Below are 5,000 nucleotides of genomic sequence, written 5' to 3' on the forward strand. Positions count from 1 at the left end.
AGCACCTGGTATTCCCAGGCGGTCTCCCATCCAAGTACTAACCAGGCCCAAACCTGCTTAGCTTCCGAGATCAGACAAGATCGGGCATAGGTAGGTTGGTATGGCCATAAGCGAAGGAGGCTGCAAAGAGAGGGCTATTTAAAGATCAGCCACTATAATCGCCAGTGCATTATATAAGTAGGGAAGGAAACCCAAAAGCTTACAGCACCTGGTATTCCCAAAAGTACTAACCAGGCCTATTAGATAATTACTGAAAAAATCCAAAAGTACTAACCTGGCCCAAACCTGCTTACATTCTGAGATCGGGCATTGACTCTTTTTTTTTTTTTTGCAAGATTATCGGACAATTAGTGAAAATTTCCAAAAGTACTAACCAGGCCTATTAGATAATTACTGAAAAAATCCAAAAGTACTAACCTGGCCCAAACCTGCTTAGATTTGGAGATCAGTTGAGATCGGGCATAGCTAGGATGGTATGGCCATAAGCGAAGGAGGCTGCAAAGAGAGGGCTATTTAAAGATCAGCCACTATAATCGCCAGTGCTTTATATAAGTAGGGAAGGAAACCCAAAAGCTTACAGCACCTGGTATTCCCAAAAATACTAACCAGGCCTATTAGATAATTACTGAAAAAATCCAAAAGTACTAACCTGGCCCAAACCTGCTTACATTCTGAGATCGGGCATTGACTCTTTTTTTTTTTTTTGCAAGATTATTGGACAATTAGTGAAAATATCCTAAAGTACTAACCAGGCATATTAGATAATTACTGAAAAAATCCAAAAGTACTGACCTGGCCCAAAACTGCTTACATTCTGAGATCGGGCATTGACTCTTTTTTTTTTTTTTTGCAAGATTATTGGACAATTAGTGAAAATTTCCTAAAGTACTAACCAGGCCTATTAGATAATTACTGAAAAAATCCAAAAGTACTAACCTGGCCCAAACCTGCTTAGATTTGGAGATCAGTTGAGATCAGGCATAGCCATGATGGTATGGCCATAAGCGAAGGAGGCTGCAAAGAGAGGGCTATTTAAAGATCAGCCACTATAATCGCCAGTGCTTTATATAAGTAGGGAAGGAAACCCAAAAGCTTACAGCACCTGGTATTCCCAAAAGTACTAACCAGGCCTATTAGATAATTACTGAAAAAATCCAAAAGTACTACCCTGGCCCAAACCTGTTTACATTCTGAGATCGGGCATTGACTCTTTTTTTTTTTTTTTGCAAGATTATTTGACAATTAGTGAAAATTTCCTAAAGTACTACCAAGGCCTATTAGATAATTATTGAAAAAATCCAAAAGTACTAACCTGGCCCAAACCTGCTTACATTCTGAGATCGGGCATTGACTCTTTTTTTTTTTTTTTTGCAAGATTATTGGACAATTAGTGAACATTTCCAAAAGTACTAACCAGGCCTATTAGATAATTACTGAAAAAATCCAAAAGTACTTACCTGGCCCAAACCTGCTTACATTCTGAGATCGGGCATTGACTCTTTTTTTTTTTTTTGCAAGATTATTGGACAATTAGTGAAAATTTCCAAAAGTACTAACCAGGCCTATTAGATAATTACTGAAAAAATCCAAAAGTACTAACCTGGCCCAAACCTGCTTACATTCTGAGATCGGGCATTGAGTCTTTTCTTTTTTTTTTTTCTTTTTTTTTGCAAGATTATTGGACAATTAGTGAAAATTTCCTAAAGTACTAACCAGGCCTATTAGATAATTACTGAAAAAATCCAAAAGTACTAACCTGGCCCAAACCTGCTTAGATTTGGAGATCAGTTGAGATCGGGCATAGCCAGGATGGTATGGCCATAAGCGAAGGAGGCTGCAAAGAGAGGGCTATTTAAAGATCAGCCACTATAATCGCCAGTGCTTTATATAAGTAGGGAAGGAAACCCAAAAGCTTACAGCACCTGGTATTCCCAAAAGTACTAACCAGGCCTATTAGATAATTACTGAAAAAATCCAAAAGTACTACCCTGGCCCAAACCTGCTTACATTCTGAGATCGGGCATTGACTCTATTTTTTTTTTTTGCAAGATTATTTGACAATTAGTGAAAATTTCCTAAAGTACTACCAAGGCCTATTAGATAATTATTGAAAAAATCCAAAAGTACTAACCTGGCCCAAACCTGCTTACATTCTGAGATCGGGCATTGACTCTTTTTTTTTTTTTTTTGCAAGATTATTGGACAATTAGTGAACATTTCCAAAAGTACTAACCAGGCCTATTAGATAATTACTGAAAAAATCCAAAAGTACTTACCTGGCCCAAACCTGCTTACATTCTGAGATCGGGCATTGACTCTTTTTTTTTTTTTTGCAAGATTATTGGACAATTAGTGAACATTTCCAAAAGTACTAACCAGGCCTATTAGATAATTACTGAAAAAATCCAAAAGTACTAACCTGGCCCAAACCTGCTTACATTCTGAGATCGGGCATTGACTCTTATTTGTTTTTTTTTTTGCAAGATTATTGGACAATTAGTGAACATTTCCAAAAGAACTAACCAGGCCTATTAGATAATTACTGAAAAAATCCAAAAGTACTTACCTGGCCCAAACCTGCTTACATTCTGAGATCGGGCATTGAGTCTTTTCTTTTTTTTTTTTCTTTTTTTTTGCAAGATTATTGGACAATTAGTGAAAATTTCCTAAAGTACTAACCAGGCCTATTAGATAATTACTGAAAAAATCCAAAAGTACTAACCTGGCCCAAACCTGCTTAGATTTGGAGATCAGTTGAGATCGGGCATAGCCAGGATGGTATGGCCATACGCGAAGGAGGCTGCAAAGAGAGGGCTATTTAAAGATCAGCCAATATAATCGCCAGTGCTTTATATAAGTAGGGAAGGAAACCCAAAAGCTTATAGCACCTGGTATTCCCAGGCGGTCTCCCATCCAAGTACTAACCAGGCCCAAACCTGCTTAGCTTCCGAGATCAGACAAGATCAGGCATATCCAGGTTGGTATGGCCATAAGCGAAGGAGGCTGCAAAGAGAGGGCTATTTAAAGATCAGCCACTATAATCTCCAGTGCTTTATATAAGTAGGGAAGGAAACCCAAAAGCTTACAGCACCTGGTATTCCCAAAAATACTAACCAGGCCTATTAGATAATTACTGAAAAAATCCAAAAGTACTAACCTGGCCCAAAGCTGCTTACATTCTGAGATCGGGCATTGACTTTTTTTTTTTTTTTTGCAAGATTATTGGACAATTAGTGAACATTTCCAAAAGTACTAACCAGGCCTATTAGATAATTACTGAAAGATCAATCTTTCAGTAAGAAAATCTTTTTTTTGCAAGATTATTGGACAATTAGTGAACATTTCCAAAAGTACTAACCAGGCCTATTAGATAATTACTGAAAAAATCCAAAAGTACTTACCTGGCCCAAACCCGCTTACATTCTGAGATCGGGCATTGACTCTTTTTTTTTTTTTGCAAGATTATTGGACAATTAGTGAAAATTTCCAAAAGTACTAACCAGGCCTATTAGATAATTACTGAAAAAATCCAAAAGTACTAACCTGGCCCAAACCTGCTTACATTCTGAGATCGGGTATTGAGTCTTTTTTATTTATTTATTTTTTTTTTTGCAAGATTATTGGACAATTAGTGAAAATTTCCAAAAGTACTAACCAGGCCTATTAGATAATTACTGAAAAAATCCAAAAGTACTAACCTGGCCCAAAACTGCTTACATTCTGAGATCCGGCATTGACTCTTTTTTTTTTTTTTTTTTTTGCAAGATTATTGGACAATTAGTGAACATTTCCAAAAGTACTAACCAGGCCTATTAGATAATTACTGAAAAAATCCAAAATTACTAACCTGGCCCAAACCTGCTTAGATTTGGAGATCAGTTGAGATCGGGCATAGCCAGGATGGTATGGCCATAAGCGAAGGAGGCTGCAAAGAGAGGGCTATTTAAAGATCAGCCACTATAATCGCCAGTGCTTTATATAAGAAGGGAAGGAAACCCAAAAGCTTGCAGCACCTGGTATTCCCAGGCGGTCTCCCATCCAAGTACTAACCAGGCCCAAACCTGCTTAGCTTCCGAGATCAGACGAGATCGGGCATAGCCAGGTTGGTATGGCCGTAAGCGAAGGAGGCTGCAAAGAGAGGGCTATTTAAAGATCAGCCACTATAATCGCCAGTGCATTATATAAGTAGGGAAGGAAACCCAAAAGCTTACAGCACCTGGTATTCCCAAAAGTACTAACCAGGCCTATTAGATAATTACTGAAAAAATCCAAAAGTACTAACCTGGCCCAAACCTGCTTACATTCTGAGGTCGGGCATTGACTCTTTTTTGTTTTTTTACAAGATTATTAGACAATTAGTGAATTTTTCCAAAAGTACTAACCAGGCCTATTAGATAATTACTGAAAAAATCCAAAAGTACTAACCTGGCCCAAACCTGCTTACATTCTGAGATCGGGCATTGACTCTTTTTTTTTTTTTTTTGCAAGATGATTGGACAATTAGTGAAAATTTCCAAAAGTACTAACCAGGTCTATTAGATAATTACTGAAAAAATCCAAAAGTACTAACCTGGCCCAAACCTGCTTAGATTTGGAGATCAGTTGAGATTGGGCATAGCCAGGATGGTATGGCCATAAGCGAAGGAGGCTGCAAAGAGAGGGCTATTTAAAGATCAGCCACTATAATCGCCAGTGCTTTATATAAGTAGGGAAGGAAACCCAAAAGCTTACAGCACCTGGTATTCCCAAAAATACTAACCAGGCCTATTAGATATTTACTGAAAAAATCCAAAAGTACTAACCTGGCCCAAACCTGCTTACATTATGAGATCGGACATTGACTCTTTTTTTTTTTTTTTGCAAGATTATTGGACAATTAGTGAAAATTTCCTAAAGTACTAACCAGGCCTATTAGATAATTACTGAAAAAATCCAAAAGTACTAACCTGGCCCAAACCTGCTTAGATTTGGAGATCAGTTGAGATCGGGCATAGCCAGGA

The 5,000-nt window shown here is 37.8% G+C and overlaps 3 non-coding genes across 3 annotated transcripts in view; all 3 read right to left on the reverse strand.

Annotated features, from left to right (window-relative positions):
- Positions 1-112, reverse strand: part of LOC132150524 (5S ribosomal RNA) — a 119-nt gene extending 7 nt beyond the window's left edge. The window contains exon 1 of the ribosomal RNA XR_009435753.1: positions 1-112. This exon is cut by the window's left edge and continues 7 nt beyond it. This is a non-coding gene — a ribosomal RNA (5S ribosomal RNA).
- Positions 113-2,876: 2,764 nt separating this feature from the next.
- LOC132150197 (5S ribosomal RNA) lies at positions 2,877-2,995 on the reverse strand. The gene has a single exon (XR_009435438.1). It is a non-coding gene; the product is annotated as a 5S ribosomal RNA (ribosomal RNA).
- A 1,006-nt stretch (positions 2,996-4,001) lies between these two features.
- Positions 4,002-4,120, reverse strand: LOC132149868 (5S ribosomal RNA). The gene has a single exon (XR_009435128.1). It is a non-coding gene; the product is annotated as a 5S ribosomal RNA (ribosomal RNA).
- Positions 4,121-5,000: the final 880 nt, after the last annotated feature.

Source organism: Carassius carassius, chromosome 9, assembly GCF_963082965.1.
Source record: "Carassius carassius chromosome 9, fCarCar2.1, whole genome shotgun sequence".
Lineage (NCBI taxonomy): Eukaryota > Metazoa > Chordata > Actinopteri > Cypriniformes > Cyprinidae > Carassius > Carassius carassius.